The sequence below is a fragment of the Aphelocoma coerulescens genome, chromosome 2 (assembly GCF_041296385.1).
Source record: "Aphelocoma coerulescens isolate FSJ_1873_10779 chromosome 2, UR_Acoe_1.0, whole genome shotgun sequence".
In the NCBI taxonomy this organism is placed as follows: Eukaryota; Metazoa; Chordata; class Aves; order Passeriformes; family Corvidae; genus Aphelocoma; species Aphelocoma coerulescens.
The window spans coordinates 136,224,376-136,248,882 of NC_091015.1; the positions used below are offsets into that span (position 1 = coordinate 136,224,376).

Below are 24,507 nucleotides of genomic sequence, written 5' to 3' on the forward strand. Positions count from 1 at the left end.
TAGGGAAAGGAAGAGAATAAGAAAAAAACAGGAAATATATCTTTTATAGTCTGGCAGAATTATTTCTATATTAAAATAGGTGTGACAATTGTTGCATTCTGTTGGAATGTGTAAGCAGAGCCATTTTCTAATTAGACAGTAAGTAAAATGTGCTAAAAATTGGCCTGGCGTTTACTTCTTTGAAATCAAACAATTTGAACTCTGGAAAAATATTATTCTATTATCTGCTGAGATGGTTGTCACATTTCAGTAATAATTTTTACATGGAATACTGTAATTCATATAAGCACTATTAACATCACATTTCACAGAATCACAGAAGGCTGAGCTCAGAAGGAATCTCAGGAGGTGTTCTGGTTCTCTGCTCAAGCAGGGCCATCTAGAGCCTGCTGTCCAGGACAGCTTCTGAATATTTCCAAGTATGAAGACTCCACAACTTCTGAGGGCAACCTGTGCCAGTGCTCCATCATTTAACGCAGACATGCAATGGAAAACAATATATGCAGCACACCACCACTTTCAAGGGGCAAAACTGAAAATTGTTCTGCTTGAGAAATAAGTGGGAGCTCATGATCAACTTTGAAATAGAATTTACTTATTTCCTTTTCCATTACTGACTATACTCCCAAGCCAACATTTGCTTTTTCTGAAATGTCATCACTCACAGTCTTTTGTCCACATATTATTAACATCCTCAATATTTGGATGGTCCTGAAGGGGTAGTTTAAATTGCATATGATTATTTCTATCCCCACTGGCAGTGTTTCCTTTTTATTTGAATGCATAAGCAATCCATAATAATCCAATATAATTTTGACTTTGTTGTTGCCAGGCTCAGTAAAAATAAAATCAGAGCTACAAAGTTTGCATGCACAGCAAAAGCAGATGTATTAATAGGAGAAGTAAAAGCAAATAGGCAAATTTGAATGAAGGCAAAATAATTTGTAAATGGGGTAAGATGAATCTCTAACAATGTTTGGGGAGGGGGGGGAAGTACACTAGCCTTTTTAATAATCTCTTTAAACCCCTTTAAATTTTACACAGAAGGAAAAGAAATCTACAGTTCCTGCATAAACTACTACTTGCTATTGAAGAAGAAAAGTTATTGAAATGAAAATTACCATTCGACTGAAACTTGCCTGGGCAAAGTTTTATTGGCTACAACAAAACATTTATCTTTATATATTTGAATTACTAGTATCTTAATGTATTTTTCCCACCCTTATCTGAGAATGAGATTCCTGAATTTGGCATAATTAAAATTACCATCACTAACTTCAAAACCAATACCTTTAAAGAAGCTTGGGCAGGGATAAGTATGTCCATCAGGTGTATCATTTGAGGACACACCTTCCCTTATAGGAGCCTAACTCCTCCGGTTACAAAAGGTATCATACACGGGTGGTGGGTCAAAAGGCTGCCACTGATGTTCACCACTCCCTTTTATCTGACCACCAGGAAATCATCAACTTCTGGTCTTTCAGACTGTTGGGTAGGGTCACAATGAGGCTGCAAAGCTTCAGCTTCTTGCACCATGCCAGATTTCATCTGCTGTGATCAGACCACAGGTGCAATGATCTTGAAGCTGTCTACAAAAGGATCTCAGCTGTGCCCTAAAGCTATGCTGAGATGGAGGACCACAAAGAAGCAACAAGCTGATGGGTGGCTGCAGTAGTTTCAAAATGCATCAACTCTAAAATGGAATTAATTATTTTTTCTGCCATAAGGAATTTCCTAAGATTACTCAGTAAAAGTAAGTGCTTTGCTTTTGGAGATTGACTTTTCTCATTCTATCTGCTACAACTTCTGCAGATTATCATTTTCCTACAGTCCCTTTTTAAAGTTTTTGTTCTGAAATTGAACCAAGTATATTATTAATATTTACCTTCTACTATCTTCTTGTAGTTCATGCAAGACTAAGAACATTTTTCTGTATATAAAGCTACACTTCCTTCCTTTCTCATTTCTTCATTCTATCTACACTCTAGCCTCCTATGACTTGTAACATTAAAAAATAGGGAGGATACATATGACAAAGAGTTAGGTTTTGCAGAATGCATTGTGCCCTGAGAGATGCAGTTACTTATCAGAATGTAAATTGTTAAGTATTCAACCAGGCCCTTCTTCAAGAGAACCAGTTACTGTCGATGTCACATTCAGCTAGCAGAAGAGGTGGAGATTTTTAAATGCCTGTTGGGTTGTCACTGAATGTAGAGCTTCTCTTCTTAGTAAATTTGCTCAAAAAACTTTTATGTTCTGGTACTTAAAATCCCCTCTAATACTGACGAAACCTCAGTAAATAAATAAAACTAACTATCAAATTACACTGAAGTGGTGAAGTAACTGGGAGACAGATTAGACACTTTACTACTCATTTTCTTTTCCCCTCTTTGGTACTTTATTCCTAAGGTTGTAGAGCATGCATTGAACAGGCATCCAGTTGTGTTCAGCTTTATTGCTTTGTGCTTCAGAACAAGCTAGCTACTGAAAAATCATTGAAATTCCTGTCAGATCCATAGCCCTTTACAGGTACAGGGCTGTACAGTAAGCATTTAACATGGTCTTTTGGAAAGAAGAGTCAATAATATCATCATATACATTCATTTAGTTATAGTGGGGTTGGCTATCACCCATGAAACATATAATTAAGAACCATTTTTCATTTCCTCCATGCAGCCTAGCAAATAAGCATACTTACTGACTACTGTGTTCAGTGCCTGTTTCAGAGAACTTTAAGAGACAAATGCCAAACATGCAATACCTGCTAGTAAGACCCCTCTGTGATAGAAGTTTATTTAGAAGTCATGAACTGGTTTCTTGTTTAACAGACAAGGTCTTCAGCATTAGTTAATAGTACAGCATTTACTGCCTTTAGTTCAAATATTTTTGAGTGGTCTGAGGTGGAAGTCACATTACTAAATTGGGCCTTTAAACAGCAATGTGAATACTTGGGGTGGGGACAGTTGTTGGGAGTTCATTCCCTTAGATATTGTAGTTATCACTAGTTAATGGAAAAGCACCAGCTGGTCCTTTATTTTGAGCAAGACATTGACCTCAATTTAAACTCTTAAGGCAAGATACAGAATCTTACCTTTTCTAAAGAAAATGTCAAAAATGAGGTATTTGAATGCATTCTTGGGCAAATGAGTGATTAACTCACCATTCACTGCTGTTGAACACTGGGGGTTCTTTGTGAATTTAAATTTTTATGGAAACAGAAATAAAGAGGGAGCAAATCTAAATAAACATTTATTTTTCTTTGATTTTTGTAATTTGTGTTTGTTTTGTATATGTTGTGTTTAACCACACAGCCACTTACTCACTCCCCTGCATTGCAATAAGGGACAGAATCAGAAAAGCAAAAGTGAGACAACTTGTGGGTCGAGATGAAGACATTTTAGTAAGGACAGCAAAAGCCACACAAGCAAACCAGTTTTGGAAAACTCCAGTTATTGTGAATGCTGCTATGTGTAAATCATTGAAGAATACAGAAGGTACATTGTACTTCATCCTCTTCCTATACTTCTTGCAGTACTTTTAATCAGTTTCATAGAACATTGTATTTACATGTTTGTCTGTAAATCTGAGAAACTTTCCCTTGGAAAAGGGAAAGGCAATTCCAAAGAAAAAACGCTTCTGTAACAAACTCTACTTCCCTCTCTGAGGAGAATCACAGAACTGTAGAATCATTAGGTTGGAAAAGGCATCTAAGATCATCAAGTCCAACCTTTAATAAAAGAAGTATTGACACAAGCCAAAAATTAGTCATAGCAGATACTAGTTGTATCACTTAATGCACAACTGGAAGATACTCAGATACAATAAGCAGGACATAATTATAGAACCTGTTTGAAACAGAACAGAAATATATTAATTAATCACATTTCGCAGATGCACAAAGGAGATGACTTAGAAGAACCGCTTATTTTGTGAATTTTGTGCAATTTTATTCAGAAACCACCCTTGAACACTAACCAGCATTGTTTATGACTTACACTTTGCCATGTAATTTTTAATAGCCTCTGTTCTTGTCTTGTCAACAGCTTCATTTAGTAGCTGCCTCATTACTTTTCAAATTACAGGAGAAAGTAATTCAATTTAATAAAAGCTACTAGCACTTTCAAGTCAATATTGATGTAAAGCTGCAGGGGGAAAGTAGCTAAATTTAATAAAAGCAGCAGTTTCTAAATTAAGCTCTGTGGCATCTATGCTTTAAAATTGTGTTATGCTTATTGTAAATATAAAATCAAAGATATTTTTCAAGTACACACCTGGATGCCAGCTCTGGAATAGAAAAATTTTGACCGAGGCACAGCAGTGCTGGTTTTTATGGGTGAAGATTCTAGATGGGATTTAGTTCATCTCTAAAACTCATACTTTATAATAATATAATTGCTAGTACAAAAGGCTAAAGTTGCCCACAGGTGGAATTCACCCCTGTTTAGACACCAAGTGTAAAGACTGCATTACTTGCACTACTGGACTTAATAAGCAATACAATCATCTGTGGTGCTTTTATTGTCCCATGAACAAAGGTGGGCAGTGTTAGTAGAATTCACCTCATTGCGGTTATTGAACATTTTGATTGGAGAGGACAATCAAACCATGAAACTTTGCCTCTTGCCCTTTTTATAATAATGAAGTATATACCAAAACATCATTGGAATCTTATTCATTCCATGAGAGGAATGAAAGGACTGATATAAAAATCTCCCTTCATGAATCTACTTTGCCTCTTCATGTGCTGTGGCTAAGGTTAAAAGACATAACAAATACTATGATTCAATACCCAACACTGGACAATTTTACAAAAGCAGTCTTTCATCGTTTTATGTATTTCTTTGACTATGACTAAACATTCTAGGGTAGGAAAGAAAAGTGATAAGAAATATATTCTTAAAACTTAAGTGCCCTCTGTGAGACTTACATTTATTAAATCCTTACGTAGTAATTGTTTGCATGCCTGTTTGAAAGCCTTTATATAAACAAAAAAACCAAAGCTAAAACAGGTTTTTATTTCAAAATATTTTTTCTTATTTTTGTATGGGAGACAAGAAAGAATCGTTTAGTTTATATCATTTCATTTGTCCATTTCTGGAATTTTTATACTATCTATTCCCTTGGAGAGTGCCTCTGCCTCTTCTTTTGTATTGCTGGTAAAGACTTAAGTTCCATTCATAAATCATGGCAGTTGTTTTCTTTTCTGTATTCTCTAAAGATTATTTATTATATATTTTAAATGACTGTGTGGCAAAATCAGTGTATATTTAGATTTGTGCATGAAATTTGCCTTATCTACAAATGTGAGTGTCCAAAGCCACTTACCTTGTATTATCTGTTCTTAGGCTGGGCTTAAGTATTTCATTGGTCTTAAGACTAATTTGGTACAGTGATGAATGTTGATATAATTCTAAATAATCAATTCCTTTTGTGTACCTACACCCTCATACACATTCTCTATACAGAGGAAAAATGGTATTGCCATAAATTTCATTCTTAAATAGCTTTCTGTGAGGAATATTTACGTAATGAACTGTTCACAGTTTTAACCATGAAATAAAAAAAATAGTGCAATTAAAAAAAAATGTGTTTAAGGATCTGATGTATGACATAGATGTCGTTATTTTCATATTAGAAAGGTCTCCACATACATATAATGGAAAATTAATGCAGAGATTTGTAGTTAATTATTAACTTTTTAAACAAGTTCTGGTTTATCTATTGTCTTAAATAGTTTTTTTATTATTATGGGCATAAAATAATTTAAGAAAACCCCCAAACCAACATGTATAGCAAGCCATACTTCTCATACCATATTTGTAAACGTGCTCAGTATCCCCAGTAAGAGAAATAATTGCTATGTCTGTTTAAACTGTTGCAGTTACCCATATGGCAATCTATTAATCTTTACATAATTGGCTTGGGATTGGTATTGATTTAATTTAGCTTCACAAAAGGTATAGAATTTCTGCTGCCCAAAAAGGTTTATTGTGCTGTATCATTTTATTTCTTTAGAGACTCAGAATGAGTATGTGGGGGAAAAACCCCAAACTTAACCTGACAAAATCTAGATGAATTGAAGAATGCTGCACATGCATGTAACCAACTGAAAAGGCACCTGAACAACTGCACATGCATGTTCTTAGAACATCTTTACCAACATTTGAATAAGTATGAAACTTTGCAGGACCAGATACATATAGGTAAGATGTAGAATCGTGTTTGAATTGCAGTAACATGTAAGCAAAAAGGGCTTAAGAGGTTTATCTAATGTTTGAAGTCTCCTTTACAATTGTCAATTACCAAATTCCTCTGCCATAAAACAGATGTTGTCAATCAACAAAGGTGGGTTTTCAGCCACTGGGAGCTGGCAGAAGGGGGTTTTACCCCTCGTGTGCCGACACAAAGAAGCCCGGAGGTCAATGCTGAAACCCCTCTGGAAGGTGGCACTCAGTGCCCAACACACAATGAAAAGGGGCAGAGCTCCTCACCCAAAGGGGCTGGATCCTCCTGTCGCTGTCAGGCAGGCACGCAGGCGAAGGGAAAGAAAGAGAGGGGACTCTCCGTATGTGTTCCATGCAGCTTTATTCCCGTGAAATAACAGGGACGAAGAGACCAATTGGTGGGAGGGTCCAGGGATCTTATACTGGGTACAGAATAGGTGGGGAAAGGGATCTCAGCCAATGGAATAGAAACCAACAGGTGGGATTGACAGGAAGAGAACCGATGGGAACAACACATAGGAGGGACTCAGGGAAGGATCCAATGGGGCGTTGAGGAACAAAGAACTTTCTAGAACTAATAGATATTAAAGAAGGAAAATGAATATACATAACTTCATACATAAAACAAGGAGACAAAATATTAACCAATCGGGAAAATATGCAAACGGAAAAACAAGGGACTCATGGGTTCTCACCATGACTGAAGTTACATGCTGAACTTGGGTTGCTAACCACCCCAGCTGGCTGAGTTCTCCTCAGGACAAAGAGTAGCTGCAGCCACCTGCGCTGCTACAAACAATCAGTATCAGTCACTTGGATATCCCCATTCCTGGAAGTGTTCAAGGTCAGGCTGGATGGGGCTTTGAGCAACCTGGTCTAGTGGAAGGTGTCCTTGCCCATGGCAGTGGGGGCTGGAACTGGATGATCTTTTAGGCCCCTCCCAATCCAACACATTCTATGATTATATGTTTCTACATTTTTTTAATACATTTAGACCATACCTTTAGAACCTCCTTTAGAAGAGCTGTTTGGGTATTTTTCCTCTTATTCTTTCTTCTTTATTTCAGCTGACAGAAGGCAATGTCTATGTACTGCTCATCATATCAATAGGAAACATACCACACAGAATCAATAAAAAACCCAAATAATTTGTGATTTTTTTTTTTTTTTGAGATTTTATTCAGTTTTATGTCTGTGTTTAGGGTGGAAAGACAAAACAGGAAGCAAAAATAAGGAAAAAAGAATGAAAAAAGAAGAAAAAATAAAGGAATGAAAAAGGAAGGGGGAAAAAAAAAGGATCAGTGACTATGTGAAAGATTGTTTGCTATTCCTAGATCTGAATTTCCTCAAAATTTCCTACATGTTACTTTGTGTATGATACTTTAAAAAGTATCTAGCAAGTATACTTCACTAAAGTATTTTAGTAACAATACCTAAGAATATCAGTAATGCTACCTAGCTTTTCTTTTTCTTTTTTTTGAAAGGGGGAAGGACAACTTTGAGATCAAGAGAAATAAAAAGATTTTGCAAATTAGGTTATTAGCAAATTTTTCATATTACAGTGTGACACAGATGGAAAGCAGTGTAGTTAGGACTAGAACTACATTTCCTGATTCCCAGCCTATTATGCTATTCTCCAAACCTTGGCTAGTTTTACATGCTAGTGTGAGGCTTGACACCTCTTGTCAGTCACATTTGATGGAGTTTCATTTTGTCCACCCAGTGATTTCAAGGACCAGAAAAGTGCCATAGTAGTAAAACGTTGTCTTTCAATCCATCCTTTTCCTATAGTTAATCTATCTGAAAATATATTACATTCTTTCAAATTATTTCTACATAGCTAATAATGTTTAAGAGTTTTGTTCAACTTTTTAAAGAATTTTTTTCCAATTAATTCTTTGTTCATGTTTTCAAGCATAAAATATCTTCTTTCACTTTTTTAATACCTTAGATGGCATTGTTGCTATAGAGTTAAAGCAATGAAGCTGATTGTTTACAATAGATTTGGTTATTTAATTCTCCATGGCAGGTGTGGCAAAAGTACGTGATTCAGAGGGACATGGATTCCTCCCACTTCCTTTCTTGATCCAGCAGCACAGTAGTTCAGACAGAAATTTCCCCAGATGGGTGATCTGCCAAATGTTTCCCCTCTTCAGAAGACAAGATTTGCCCCTCAAGTTGGCAAATCTTGTCTTACTCTATGCTAATATATTCTTGCTTGTTTTACTTCATGGAAAGATCTCCCATTTGTCATGAAAAGGTGTTTGACATGTCCTATAAGACAGTGCTGTACACTCTACCCAGAGTGATACTGATTAGATTTTTTTCCAGGTCCCTTACCCCAGAACACCATGTTTTTGAAATGTGTCTCATTAAAAGTATTCTATTCATGCCCCAGACCTACAGAAAGGCTTTTCTGGCATAAAGGGGAGTTGCATTTAATTGCAGGGGAAGGAACTGGAATCAAACATATTTGAGAGGCAGATAGGACAGGGGCAAAAACTTCCCAAAGCTGGCATACCTCTGTCAAAGACTAAGGACATAATGCCACCTAGAATTACTCATGAATGTTAAGATAGAAGGCTTAGCCTTGTGCATTTATTTTCACACTAACAGAGGTGTCAGTTACTAGGAAGCACTCTGGGTGAGAATTTAGTAAGTTTCAGGAATAAAATTTTCAGTACTATTTCCTAAATTTTAAAACCAAAATAGGACTCTTTGTTTGCTTTTTCTTACTTATTTTTGCCTTTTCATAAGTCATAGTAGAATCAAAAGCCAGTAAAATGGAAAAGGGCTTCATCAGTGAATCAGGCAGCATTGTCATACAATAGAGCATTTAAAAATTGTCTGCTGATGCTTCTATTCAATAAGGTCTTCACTGATAGAGGGAAAGATAGTCTGAATGATACTTGAAATAATTAGAACTTTTACTATTCTCTCAGTTGATCAGGTTTGGGATCTAGCTGATTTAAGACAACTGCAGAGTGCCTTTGCTTTTCACATCCATATACACAGGGAGAACAAATGGTTGTGCCATTTGAAACCACCATTTGAAGTTTGTCTTCAGTCATCTGGCAAATTCCCTTTTAAACTGGCTTGATACAGTGGCTTCAGTCTATCCCATTGTCTGCATTTTTCCATTCAGGATGTCCTCTAATTTATGGCACCATTTAATAACTAGTCTCTATTATGAACAATAATCTTACTGTGTGCTGCCAACTGTACACAAAGTCTCACACAAGCTGTGGGCTGTTATCACTACACAACTACATGCCTTCCATTAGTCATTCTATTCCCATTCAGGGAATAATCATCAATAGTAAAAACTTGCACCCTTCAGACCAGAAGACTATCAATGGTTTTTACTGCTTAATTTCTTGATCACTTTATCCTGCCAGATATGTGAAAGTATTTTCTACGAAAAAATGCTGGACTAAAACTGTGTACTCCATCAGGTTTAGATGGGCGTGGTGCATTATGCCACCAAGGACCTTGTGCTTATGCTTAAAGTGTTTGCACTTCCAGCCCAGGGAAACACAGCACCTCTACGGTTTAAAGAAATTGCAAAAGCCAGTAAAGTTATGATAGTTCATAACCTCTGAACATATTGCACATTTTGTCTCATTAGAAGAATCGGGGCACATCTAGATCAGTGTTGCTTTCTGCCATATATATTATTATACCTTATATATCATATATATCATATACAATATTTTATATATATATAATTTTTAAGTAAATATTAATTTTAAAAAATCCCAAAGTTAGAAACTAAGCCAAATCTAGGAACTCAATGATATTTAAAAAAATATGGATGCTTTCTTGAGAAAATTTTTTTTTTTTTTGCATGATTGCAGATTGTTTTCATATCCAGACCTGTCCAGCTGGATTTGAAGAGCTGGAAAAAACAGAGCATTCACTATTTTCATTAAGAAAGATGTGAAACAGCATTTGGATTCTGTATCATTCTGTTTTTCCTTACTTTGTGAAGGACAACCTCATGTCTGATGTCTTAGGCACAAACCAGATAATCCTTATACTAATTCTGTATTGGATTAAATTAAACTGACATGAACTTAGGTGTCTATATGGAGACTTCTGCATACATGCCAGGTCCCACTACCAGCAGTAGAGAACTCATCAATATGTTTAATAAAGCCACAAAAGAGATGTAGCTCACCCCAAGTCCACACCTACTGCCTTGTTCCCAAGGAGTGTAGTCATTCCCTTTTTGTGACACTTAGGATACTTTTTGCTTCCTGGGCATCCTGAAGAGGAGGTGGAGAATCTTCCATAACTCCTGAATTGACCACTATTTTCATTGTAACATACTATATAAACTACAGAAGTATTATATGCTTGTTATATACCAGATGGCATATGCTACTAAAAGGCTGTACTATTTTCACAGGTGTAGATACTCTGTGGCCAGGTCATGGGCTTTAGCATTGCTCTTCCTAACAGCTGATAGGACCTTTTTAGATACTGTCTTGGCAAAATATTGGGAAAATATTTGTCCAGAGGTTATTCCCAATGAGAAAGGAGAAAAGATCTTTTGAGAGGAAACATACAGATCTAGAAAACACAGAAAGTATTTGTACTCAGGCTGAGTTGTGCAGCATGCCCTCAGTGCTAGAGCATTAAACCTGGGTCCATATGTAGTTTACTAATGAAAGTGTTGTATTTATGTCTCATGCCTTTGAAGTCAGATTTAGATGCTCATTGTGGATGAACTAATGTTATCATCAAATCCATTTCGGAATAATGAGGTTGGAAAAGACCTCTGAGATCATCGAGTCCAACCTTGGTGTCACTTTCTTCAAGTTTTTTTAGGTTATTAAGTGAAAAGCATTGAATTGACATGGAGGAAAATCCGTGTAATGTATCAGCATATCTATATTGCTGCCCAGAGGAAGGACCAGTCATCTGCTAGAGGATTTTGGGATAAAAATCTATCCAAGTGTACTGAAAACTGTTAATGCCCTTAAGGACAATTCTGTACTTCTGCCAACTTCCATATGAAAAACCTGTCTGGAGCTTTTAGATGCTTTAGGATTTCTGAACTGTCATAAACAAGCATAATAGGATAAGTTTCTAGCTTTAAGTACCTGAAGATTTATTTTTTTTTAAATATGAGAAAAACAGTATCTTGATATCAGCATTTGGTATCTTCTAGGTTTGAGAGTTTGAACATAAGAAAACTTCATCTGAGCCTTCCTTATGCTTTCTTTCACTGATTAAGTCATTATTATATATAACACAAAGACCTTACCTGTAGCTTTTGCCAAGATGTAATTTTATGGAGTGCCTGTTGATTTAGCATTTAACAAATCATACTGACAGCAACCCAGTAAAGACACGATGCAATGACATATGCATTTTAATTCAGATATTCTGCCACTTGGCTATTTCTCCCAAGATTGGACCTATTACTAATGCATTTAGGGCCCTCTCTAGGAGTAATATTGCCAAAAAGCCCCCTAATGAATTATAGTATTTCTAAACAAGAAATCTGGCTAGGGACACAGGCATACTTTTTCACTGAAATAATTTTAATCTTACTCTTTGTAAACAATTCAGACAGTCAAGCATTTTGACCAAGGACTTCTGTCAATCCCTGCTTCACCCTTCACACTCTATTGCTCAAGAATTAATGAATCCAAATTTTTAGGTAAAAATGCAGTAAATATAATATGACTTTTGGTTGTTTGCTTGTATGTGATTGCCTTAGATTAACCTTCATAGCCTTCATAAATTCACCATATAGATTAACTTTGTGAAGCAGCTTTTCTGTTGCCATTTTATAGGCATGGCATTCAGGGTATTGTGCTGTACTTCCAGTAGAAAATCTAGTTGGCATTTGGGAATATTTCATAACTCTCTCAGAGAAGCTGGCTTTCACCAAACTTACACTACTCTCTTTTAGGGACAATGATCTCTCTCCCAATACATGGGATGAATGGGTTATTTGCAATAATGTTGAAGTAGTTATAGTGAAATATTAGAATTTCTAGTAATTAATTGAAATGTGCCCCAGGTCCAGCTAATTTTGCAAGAGAATAGGAACTAAGCTGAAACAGATAGAGTTTTAGTCAGTTCCTTTGAACTGTCAAAAAAAGGTAGAATTCCTGAATGAAATTCCAGCACTACAAATGGATTATATCTAATTATTAATTCAATGAGTGAGTTAGGTGTATTACTGTCTGGAACTGATCCATGAAAAAGTTTGTGTGCTTGCTGGAAGCTTTGTTTTGTAACCTGTGATGTAGTGCCAGGCCTTGCACAGAAGTGTGTCCCTGGTGCAGGCATGCTGATGTGTTTGTATACCTATGAGAGCAGGTAGTCCCAGACAGAGACAGCTCTAACTCTGTGAATACATTTTAATAAGGGTTTATTTCATATTAACTCTGCTCAGTGACTTCAGCAATGAGAAGTAGGCATGTAATTCAATGTCCATTCTTTATTGTTTTTGTCTTTATTTAAATAAATAAAGAAAATCCTTGCTAAAATTTATAAATCTTCTACCTAAAGCAGGAAGATATAAATATACTTGTCTCTGGTTTGTAAATAAAAATCTTGAGCATCACAGTTTGTTTTACATCACTTCAGAGAATAATTATTCTTTTTGGAAAGAAATAAGAGATTCTATTTATATGCATTGTATATTCTATTTCCAGTTCTATTCCCCAAAATATTGATTTTCACTGCCTATCAGGAAGCATCACTAAGAAATTAAGTATTGCTACTGTAAGAAGCTGCTAAGGACTAGTTTCTTGAAAATATTTGTATGACTGGTCCTTAGGTATATGTTTAACTTCTATTATTTCAGTTGGAAATAGGAACTGTGTGTAGGTGTTAGGCCTCTAAACATCACTGAGGTTAAGGCCTTGTCTAATTTATTTAGCAAGGTCATTGTAGGCTCTGGACATGTATTTTATTCCTAGCATATGAGTTAATCACTACAGCGGCTTCCCACAGCAAATACTGAAAAACAGCTGCATGTAAAAAAAAATCACATGCATCCCTAGAGCATATGAGGTGTGCATCATGCTTTCTCACAGATATTTTAAGAGGATCATTCTCAAATGGCTTTTCCATTCCATTTAAAATTGCTTCTTACAGTCCAGATCCTGTCCTAGAAAACTACTGCCAGAATGATCTTCTGGTGTCAATAAATTAGTGATAATTTGCCAGGACACACAAGAAATTTCATTTGGGTAGAATCATTTGGGAGCAGCATTTGTAATGCGCTGTGTGTGTAGCAATTAAGAGCCCTGAGGCAATCGAGGGGAGGGAGCTCAAACTACACAACCCTGAAAAAGGACAAAATACTTGCTTAAAGAAGACTGTGCACAGTTAAGAGCAGAGGGAGCTGAAGCAGAAACATTCCCTAAGCTGCAGAGACCAACTCTGAGTAGCTTGACACCCAACCAAATCTCTTTCAGCATGGTATTAATTAGCAACTCACTTAAGTAACAATGTGTCCTAGAAGCATTACATCATCTGAACCTGTCGCTGGCTGTGGAGCAAATAGCTGTGAGGACCAGATAATATTGCATTACTATTTCTTTGAGTCCTTTCATAAAATTCCAAGCATGGATTTAACAGGGAAACTAATGGAGTTTTTCTCCTTCTCCCCTTCCACGGTATCTCCTCTCCTCATTAGGAGCACTCTTCTAGCATAAATTGAGTGTCAAGTGATGAGGGAAGTGGTAGCGTCTAACTCTGCATGCAAATACCAAATTCTTTCCAATTTTCCTTGAAGCTAATAAAGGACTCCCACTGAAGCAAATGGGAGTTACATAAGAATCTTACACCCTAAAAGAGCAATTATTCTAGACAATGAGCAATCATAAAATTATCATTCAGCAGTGTTTATGCGCATACTTGCCTTTAAGCATGGGCATAAACACCTTTCATTTTGTAATCCATGTAAGCATGTACTTTGCTGTTAAAACACAGACTTCAACATAACCTTTAGGTTCAAGATATTTTGCCACAAAGAACATTAATGACTGTCTCCTGCAGACTTTCAAAAAAAGTGTTCCTGCTTCAGAGACGATCTATTGAAACAAAAATGTACACATGAAGTCTTTATAATAGCTTTGTTTACTTAGTTAAATTGTTCATCTTATGAACATGATCTACTAGGTTTTCTAGGAAGCTGAAGAAGATTCAGGGTGGTATAGCATGCCTTTTTTGTTTTCTTTCTTTTTTTTTTCCCCTCACATGAAACTCTCCTTACTTTTGTTTTGTCAATATAAAAGTTTGCAGCTTTCCACTGAGGAATCCATAAGGCTCATCTAGCATTTAACAGTGATGAAACTAGGAGAAAATTATTTGAGAAGTACTATTTAAAAGCTCTGAGAGAAAAAGCACCACACCTGACATCTCTGGAACATAAAGTGCTATGATGGAATTACTCAGGATTCTGCAAGGGGAAGTAATTTTCTGGAAAGTCTATAGTATAATGATGATGATGATGTAAGGAGTCTGTGGGCCTTCTTATGCTTTCTTTCTTAAGAGAGGTTGTGTTCAGAATCCCCATCTGTGTTGGTTAAGAAGTGAAGTGTAACTCTGCAAAGAGATTCAGGTGAATATGCAAAAGTAGTTGGAAAGACTATAGCAAACTGACTCTAGTATTGAATCATGAATGTTTTGCTGTGGAATTTCCTCACAATAAAAGAAGCTTGAAGTGTGAGATCTGCATTGGCAGAGATCTAAACTTAGGATTCTGAAATATTTTTGCAACTTAATTGCTTGAACCCCCAAACTATTTCAAATAGCTACCCAAAAACTGGATTCGAATTTTGTAATTTTTATTTGCTTATTCAATTCATTTCCTCAGTATAAAAAACTTAAATAATTTATTGTTTAAAAAGCAGTCAAAATAAGTTCTTTCTTTGTAGCTCTTGATTGATCTGAATAAAACTCAGAAACTTCAGATGAACTAGTCTGCTGCTATGGCTCAGAAGGTATATTCTTTCCAAACAGCAATTTCCAAGCTCTTATAACTTTCTGGAAAGGTTATTCTCTAGGTTGAAATTCATCACATTTATTTCAGTGTGCAGCCATTTCAGAAAGCATTGAGCAGAATGTCATGTGGATGCATATTATCACATTTGAATCTCACACTGCACATTGAAACAAATTACTCCATGCATTTATATCAACTTGCAATCAAGCAAGTTGTTTGGGTGTTTTTTCCCCTTGCTGGATTTATCTCTTTTTTAACATTTTAATATTACACACACACAAAAGAGGCACAGAATGCTTTTCCATTTTATGTGCAATTACTCACCACAGTTTTTAAGGAATTTTGTGCAAATAATATGTTAATGCAACATTAGTCATGAGATTTGTTGAGAACTTAACAGCACAAGTCAGAAACTTATCAACCAAATTATGACTCCCACAGCAACGTTAAGTTAGCACATTATGCATATCTGTGAGACATAAATAAAAGAAGGTACAGTTTATAGAGATATAAAGTGCTATGTATAAACAAGATGATGACTTATTTAAAATTAGAGGTTCTGATTCATCTCTAACTTACCTTGGATTAGTTACAGCTGCTTTGGAAATGGTAATATGAAAATGTGTGATATCTATCTGATTACTTTTTCATGATAATGCACATAATGTGGACTATCCCCAAAATATTATACACTGTAAACTTCTCTGGAAATGCTTCTTGATAGGTTTGTCAACTGATGGATGATAAATAATAATTTTCTCTGGAAAATATTCTGCATCATTCTTTGGGCCATTTTATAAAAGGTAAAAATTCTGCAAGATTCAGATGAGAAATTTGAAGCTTCAATTATTCATCATGTAAAATGACACCAAAAATAAAGTGACATTTTAATGCCCCTTTAGAGAAAATTGAGATTAATTAAGATAATATTTTAACGTAAGCTACACTTCATTCCTAGGACATCTGTTCCTGCATATGCTTGCTCGCTGGATTTGATAAAAAGCATGGTAACAACAGTTGCTGGTTGTGCAAAGAAATTAAATGGACAATTTTTTTGAGAGTTTAATGCATTTTTTGGCTCTATATGTGCCTCAGTGGAGCCTGTGATTAACTATGGCTTAGGCAGAGATGTCTCCATTGAGGAATGATCTTTCCTTGAGTGCACTTTCAGTTTCAAGGTCAGTAGGAGCCACAGGAATTAACAACTAAATATATTTTTAAGTAGTAATGGTAAAAGTTTTCATATTGTTCACAATTAATGAAAGCAATCAAAAAAGCTAAAAATATAGTCAGAAGTTTTCTATTTTACTTCTTTTTCTAGTATCTTACTTCTGAAAGATTACTGATTAAATAATTTTTCTTTTATAGCCTTGATTTCTTTAAAAAAGTCTATAAATGCAGTAATTTTGGGGCAATAATTGGGGAGATCTTTACCCAAGTGATACTTGATTGCTCAGGACAATGTAGTAATAACATATAGGAGATGATCAGTCTTTATTATTTCTTCCTTAGGGGGTTTATTTGAATGGCACTGAATAGGATTCTTGACTATTGTTATTGCTGGTTTTTATTTTTACCTTTCAATTTAATAGCAAAAACAGGCCTGAAGGGAAAATCATTTAACCCATCCAGTTTTTGTGGGTTAAATATTTACTAAGAGTCCAACCAACATTTCTTGGCTTGCTTCAATAGCACGCCACATCCCCTAGAGCTTTTGATCCATTTACTAAACAAATCTGGGTTTGACTGCTTAGCCACCATGGTTAGATAAAACACTTCAATTACGTGACCATAGACTATTTTGAATGTAACTTCCATATAAAAAAGTAAGTGGGATTCTGAAAGCTATAAAATATCAAACTGTAATGGAAAAAATACTTGGAGTTACAACTTTTTTTATGGCAATTTGTATTAAACATTAGTAAGATTTAGCAAAAATCAAATAAATAGTGAATGAAAACACAGACACAGGACATTTTCAGTGGATGTTTCCCTTCACAGTTTTCTCAACAACTGCATGCACGAGAAGATTTATTAAATTATAGGCGTGGCTAAAAATATTTTAGGTATGTATTTACAGTTTGGTGACACAAAATTTTGAAGAGACAGTGAAAACATGCTAACCTGCTTATAGTTCTGAATCTTAGTGAAGAAAAAATGGAGAAAAACAATATTATAAAAGAAAAAGCAGTATCGAGGATGTATTTCTTCTGTCTCTGAAACCAGGTAAATACTGACACATTTTGATAGAAGCATTTAATTTCTATATCTTTACCTATGATTTATTCATTCACTCTTGTTTACATGATGCATTTCCAATCATCAGTATAATTTTTTTTTTTCCAGCTTTGATCTATCCTGTTTGTTGGTGTCCACTTCCAAACAGAATAGTTATTTGAGTTAGACTTTTCAAAACCATTGAAGAATTGCAACGTAATCTCTTTCTGTCTCAAACGTAGCTGATCTAGGTAGAAAATAGAATTCAGATGCTGACTGCTGCATAGTCAGTCTCAGATGAAACCATTGAGGGCTTGAAGAAATTAATTCTACACAGTGCACCTATTTTTTTTTTTTAAACTGTACTGTGATTATGGTAGGGAGCTACTACTGTCCTCCCAACCATCTTTCACTAGTGCAGTAAATGCACCAGCAACCTTAGTTAGACCAAAATTCAGAGTGGACTTTTTTATCATAAAAAAACTTGAAAGATATTGTTGCTAGATATTGGCCTACAATGAGGAAGTTGCTATGAGATTGCTTTTAGTGATTATTTCCACCATTATGAATACAATATTTGCAATATAACACTGTTCACAAGGTTTTAGGAATTTGGGGGATATTGAGCAATATTTTGAAAGTGGACAGAACCCTCTCACTATGGCATGAGTCCTTGTCTAGCCCATTTTCCCTTCTTAAACCAGGATAGATTACCCAAGTAAACATTATTTTCTGATGGAGACATTGCAATATTCCTGAAGAGCTTCTGCCTGTGCTTACTCTTTCCATCTCTTTGAGTTGTTTTGGTTTTCTTTCTTACGTTGTCCTATGTCATCTGTTAAATTATATCTATTACCTTTTATAACCAATGAACATGGAAAATAAGTAATTTCTTTTTTTTTCTATGGTGGTCACATTTTTATTTGGAGATATTTCTTATGTCTCTCCTATGCCTTTTGCTCTTTGGGTGTATCTTTGTCAATGTACTGTATTTTTCAGTTAATTTACCATTCTTCTAGAGGTTTCCTGCTAGTGCTGCTAAATGAACTCCACTTTGAGGCTCTCCTCTCTGGTGACTATGTCTTAAGTTTAATGAAGTAGATTAAATTTCTAAAAGACATTATTTTATTTTAATAGAATTTGGATAATAACTTTATCACAATGGATATACTGCTGATGTCTCACATTCAGTGAGTAGCCCCTCTAAACCTCCTCCTTGTCACTGACTAGCTAGTTTCTTCTCATTGTGTATTTATTCAGCTGATTATTCCAGCATAGGGGTAGCACTGGTTCTCTCATTGAACTGAATCCTGTTTTTTAAAATCCACTTCTGTTGAGACAACGTTGAATTCAAATCCTGCCTTGCCAAATGCTTGTGGGTTGTCTTTGCATGGTATTTTTTGTAAATTGAACAAATATGCTCTCTATTTCATCATCTATGTCCCTAATGAAAAATAGACCGCACCCAGAGCAGACAACTGTTGGAATTCTTCTGAATATATTCCGCTAGCTTGATAGTAGACTAGCAATAAACTTATTCCGATGAGTTGTTTACATCTATGCTCATGTTGTACTCATGTAATACTCATTCTTAGTTGTTAGACCTAATTTTCACTTTGTACGACTTGCTGAGTTTCAGTTCCTGGAAGAATGCCTCTTTCTACACAATAATTGCTTTCTATGTTTGCTATTCTAGATATTGTTCAGAACATCCCAAAGTGGGAGTGTCTCCCTGGTAGATGACAGGTTAGCTGCATTCATTGTTGCCACACAGGCCTGTGGGTTGAATGACTGTGCTACATAAAATGGTGCTTGCTGATTTTGTGTTCTCAATTCCATGATCAGGTGTGGGCTGTCTGTCACCTCTGAAGTGCCTTTGATCCATGTCTTTGCTTCACAGAAGAAATAATTCCAGTGTACCCTTCAAAATACATGTGGCAAATTTTGATATGGGTTAGATTATTCTTTAGAAAACAGGTCTTTCATAGTCCATTGATGCTATATTCAGATAGACCACTTCTAACTCACCTAACTTCATCTAACATAGCTTGTAAAAGAAAGAAGCAAATGCTGAAGAACATTAAACAAAGCTTAAGGATTTTTTTGATAAAAGTAGAAATAAGTGCGGACCAGTTGTGGCATGTAGGAACCCAGAGTGCCGAGAATATTTCTCTGCCTGTTTTTAAGGGTTCTTACCCCCCTGAACAACACTGTTTTAGCCTCAAACCTTGGAAAAAATTACCAATGGTCAGACAAGAACTAGAAAATACAGTGGTGTGAATTAGGTGATCGATTACTACGTAAGATTGTCACAGGGTGAAAAATTTAGAGGTTTTGGGCTTCTCTTTGTAGTAAATAGATAAGAGTAGAAAATATCAAAATGGAGGATTGTTGTTGTTCTCTCAACCTTCTTCTCCTTCTTCTACTACTCCATGTTCTGCAGTAAAAGTAGTTTGGGACGACTGGATAGAGAATTCCACAGTTCCTTCTCATGTTACTGAATAATTGGTAGGAAAGTGAAAATAATGTATGTTTTTAGTAACCATTGGTTAAATTATCTTTAAAAGTCTGTGTAAACTTGATAATTGGAGACTTCACTCCTGCTTTCTGTGCTCTCTGCTGTACCTGGGTGATGTACCTGGCTCTGTTCCTCTGACAAGACTTAATAAACAACTATCTGGCAGCATTGAAACTCAAGGAAAAGTCTCGGTTTATCTTTGAAACTCCTTGCAAGGACTTTCAGCAAATTCTCTCCCATCAGGAGGGACTTAATTTACGGCACGGTTCAGTGTCAGTGGCATAGATGTCAAGTCTTCAAATACTGAAGTGAAAATTTAACTTTCATCTTTTTATGGTATATGACAGGTCCTTGTGATTATGGCTGGAAATGGATCCTTTCTTACTGCCTGTATAACTACAATTACTTTACACCTGGTTAAAATTTTGAAAATAATGGAGCATTAAAAAAGGCAGCTTGAGAAATCAGGACATGAGAGTAGAAGATTTTCTTTCGAAATCTGCCAAATTGTGACAAAAATTGAGAAAAAATTGAGAAGCTCCAAATACAGCACAAGTTGCTGACTTACAGGTACATTATAAACTGAAAGATTTGGTTAAGCTTGAATTTGAACTTAATGTGTTGGTACCTCTCAAGAATACAATACAATAAAATCTTGTATTTAACAAATGAATTTATACTTTAGGAAGAAAAAGGTTGCATATCTGGAAATCCATTCCTAATGTAATCCAAGTAATCTCGTATCTGCTTTGCACAAAATACCTGCATATTACTATCAGAAAAGTAGAGTTTTATAGTGACTTTGTGAGGAAGTAAATGAGTGTCAAAAGGAACCGTTCTTCTGACAGTGAAGTTCACGGAATAGAAGAGATGGAATTTGCCAGTGCCAATTTTGTTTATGCTGGCAAACTTTGATGTAAACTCAAAATATTTTTGTTTACTTTTAGGGTCTTACAGGGCAGAATTTATGTTCTTAAGTTACTTTATGCATATTTTAAAATTTGCTCATGAACTCTGCAAGGCTAGGTGTGTTTGCAGTAAGGTAATTTTGAAGGTAAACATGCATAAACATAGCAAGTAGAAAAGTAAGCTGATGTTCCTGAGCTTAATCTGCAATGTGAAAAAATTTTGGTTTATTACATTTTTATATAGCTAGGTTGTCTTCTGCTATGTATGTCACTTTATAAAAAAGCTTTAAACAGTCTTTCACTTCTACATTTGAGAAAGTTATTTGAGTTTGGAAGGAAGATGACAGCATGTATTATCAAAGCCTCTTACTACACTTTTGGGCTACTCTACCATGTCTGTCTGAAAAACAGCATTTCAAGTTTTTATTTAAGCCATGACCGAAACACTAAATGGTGCATTTTTAAGAGGCCATAAGCCTTTTTCTCTTTTCTTGATCACTCATTTATAGGCTGAGAAATTTCTTGCCTGCTTTAGATCTGTATAATTGATTTTTCATTTTGAGCAGTGAGTAGTTAATATTATACAGGCTTAGTTGACTTTAGTCTCTCTTTTCTGTATTGTCTGACTTTCAATGAATAAACCATCACATTGTTAAAAAACTTTCAGTGATACTAACCGTCAATACTACTGACTGAACTCAAAAGAATTTGATATTTTTAGGCCAAGGTTTTGGGTTTGAGCCAGAAACCATTTGAAAACATTCCAAGAAATCAGAAATACCAGACACTTAAAAATCCAGTATCTCAAATAGGAAACATGTAACAGCAGATCACATTTAAAATCACCTCAGCTTTTCCCTTAGAAAAACTAGAAGAATTTGGATATCAAAATCAGACATATAATGGGGCAGTAGTATTAAATGTAGACAGGAAGACATCAATCCCCTTCCATGTGTAGATATTTTACTTGCTGCACTTCCATTATAAAATACAGTAAGTCCCTTGCATTCATACCACATACACATAGTTTTTCCTTCATGAGTCCACATCCTGTGCCTGACAGGCCAAAACTGCCACTAAAATCAGAATTGGATCCAAGACCTTTCTTTCTTTCTTCTTTTTGGCAGATGCACAGAAACATGCATATTCCCAGTTATGTATATATTCCTTTATATTATAAGAATTCCCTATTCTCTCAAGCATGGTGTTTTACTGATGTAAAGTGGCCTAATTGACATAAATAGATGGGACGTGTTACCACATGATGCGTCACTGTGGATATAGGAACAGATGTGCTGTTCAGAAATCTGTGGTTAAAATGTCTGTAATATGTGATTAAAGAAATATTTATTTTTCAAAAGTAAAAGATTTACTCCCCACAAAAATGTTGCTCTGGTAAAGTTCATGTCTTTCAATACTTTATGCTTTTAATAACTATGATGAATATTGTACTATAAAGCTCCCATTAGTTAAACTGTATTGGGATCACCGTAGTATCTTTCAAAAAATTAAAGCCACCAGAATATATTTCAGACACCTATTTAGTCATTTCAGCCTTGTAGTTGCCTTTACATAGGAAAATCTGCCTTCAAAAATAAGGCAAACTGAACAAAAACTGTGGAATGGAGTTTAACCCATACACTTATATATCTAAGGAAAATGTAGTGCTTTCCAAAAAAGAAAAGAAAATCTGTTTTCAGCATCAAATCTTTCTGCCAGATCTATGCAACATAACCCAAAAGAGTTTTCACACCAATTTTCTTTGATACTCCAAAGCAATATTATTTCATCCATTAACTGTAACTGAAAAAATTGTTTGGTGTTAAAGAGTGATAGAATTATAGAGTCTAAAACTTTGAGTTATTGAAAATAAATGGATGACTGCCATGAATTTTATAAACAGTGAACTCATGCTTATTAAGAAAAAATACAATCCTTGTTTATTGATGTGTTGGGGTTTTTTTACTCAAAAATAATATTGTTACATAATTGTGTTTAAGGATGGAGCAAATAATGGCTTATCTAAATACAATTTCTTTTGGAAATAGGCGAAAGGACAGAACTAGAAGGGGAAAGAAGATAAAAGCAGGGATTCCTTTTTTTTTTTTTTAATGGAGAAAGAATATTGATCAGGCCCTAAGATTCCTCAGTGATTATAAAGAAAATTATTGCTGTTTTTTTATTCAACGTTATTAATACTTTACTCTCAGCTTCTTTGCACAGAAATACCAAAACGCAGATACTTCTGACAATAGGAATGAAGAGATGCGACCAAGCCATGATGGAAAATATTATGTTCCAAGTTTGACAAGGCCTAATGTAAAATAGTTATTGAGATTTATGATTCAGAGGGTTGTGCCCTAGCATTGCTGGAAACAAAAAGTGTTTTCATGTCCTTTTCCACAATGCCTGTTAAGTCCCAAACAATGGAATTGTCTTGCTTGGCAGACAGAATAGACAATCTCAGTTGTCTTCACTCAGGAATGAAATTGAATATTTCTTGCTGTGAAGAGTTTTCTATTTACTCCATTGTTCAGACTGCATTGATTCAGACAAATTGATTGTCTCTGTGGTAACAGAATCCTGCCAAGGGATGACAAAAGTTAAGTCATGTGTGACTAAGATTCAGTTTTTAACACTGAATTTCTGGAGGCACTCAGATGAACTTCTGGAGACATTGTAACTACTGAATCACAGAGGCTACCCAGTGAAATTCTTCGTGGTACTGGATACAAAATGGGATTTTCTTTTTATAATTTAGAATTTTTGTCATGTGGCTTTAATTTATGAACTCATATGCAGGTTAATTCCTGGATGTGGATTCTCTCTTCAAGATCCAAACTTTTTACATATAGCCAAATATTGGTCAAATGACCTTAAGCTTTGCACTTAGTTAGGCAAGGTATTCTGCAAAGGCTGTCTTTGAATTCATTACCTCCACAGATCAGAATTATAAACATTGACCAGTAAGGCTCAATCCACTCTTAACCAAAAGTTTAATGTAGTCTTTATTTACAGTGTGTTTGTTTTGTGTTTTCTTTCTAATGTACTTTATATAAGGATACTTATGGGAATATATTGTAAAATAAACCATAAATTTGTTTCATCCGGATATTTATTTACAAACAATTTAGGTTCCCTAGATATAGATTTTGTTTTCAAGAAACACACCCTAGATATCTTTCCATTGAGGAATCAGGTCTCAGGCTGGTGAATGTAAGCCTTCAGTAGGCATAATTTTATTAGTTACCTTCTGTGGATCACTTGTGGTCCAGGGGATTTCTCCAGGGACCCTAGGCTATAGTTTGAAAACCACTTATTTTAGGAACTGAGGGGCTGTTCCAGACAATAATTTTAAAAGAAGACTTTGAGAGGATGGTATTAGTTGTCTGGTCAAAGAACATCATATCTTTCCTTAGGAAGAAAGAAGAGGAAGTACAGAACTCTCCGGAAATATTTGTTATTCACAGTAATATTGAACATCAACATTAAACTTTTATTACATGCCTGGGGCTGAGCACTGATGATTTATATTTAGAATTTTTTTTGTTGGTATTATGTTTTAACCAATAGAATAATTATTCCTCCTTTGACCAGAAAAAAAGAAAATCTAACTCAAAATACAGAAAAAAATGGAAATTATTTTAAATCTTGGAATCTGAA

General features: G+C 35.2%; 1 long non-coding RNA gene across 3 annotated transcripts; it reads left to right on the forward strand.

Annotated features, from left to right (window-relative positions):
* The first annotated feature begins 1,611 nt into the window (after window positions 1–1,611).
* LOC138105953 (uncharacterized) lies at window positions 1,612–23,457 on the forward strand. Of its 3 annotated transcripts, none has more exons than XR_011148822.1 (4): window positions 1,612–1,753; window positions 3,312–3,494; window positions 6,016–6,203; window positions 23,055–23,457. It is a non-coding gene; the product is annotated as an uncharacterized lncRNA (long non-coding RNA). The 3 variants fall into 3 exon arrangements; XR_011148820.1 differs by lacking the exon at window positions 23,055–23,457 and adding an exon at window positions 10,082–10,398; XR_011148821.1 differs by lacking the exon at window positions 23,055–23,457 and adding an exon at window positions 7,292–7,365.
* The last annotated feature ends 1,050 nt before the right edge of the window (window positions 23,458–24,507 follow it).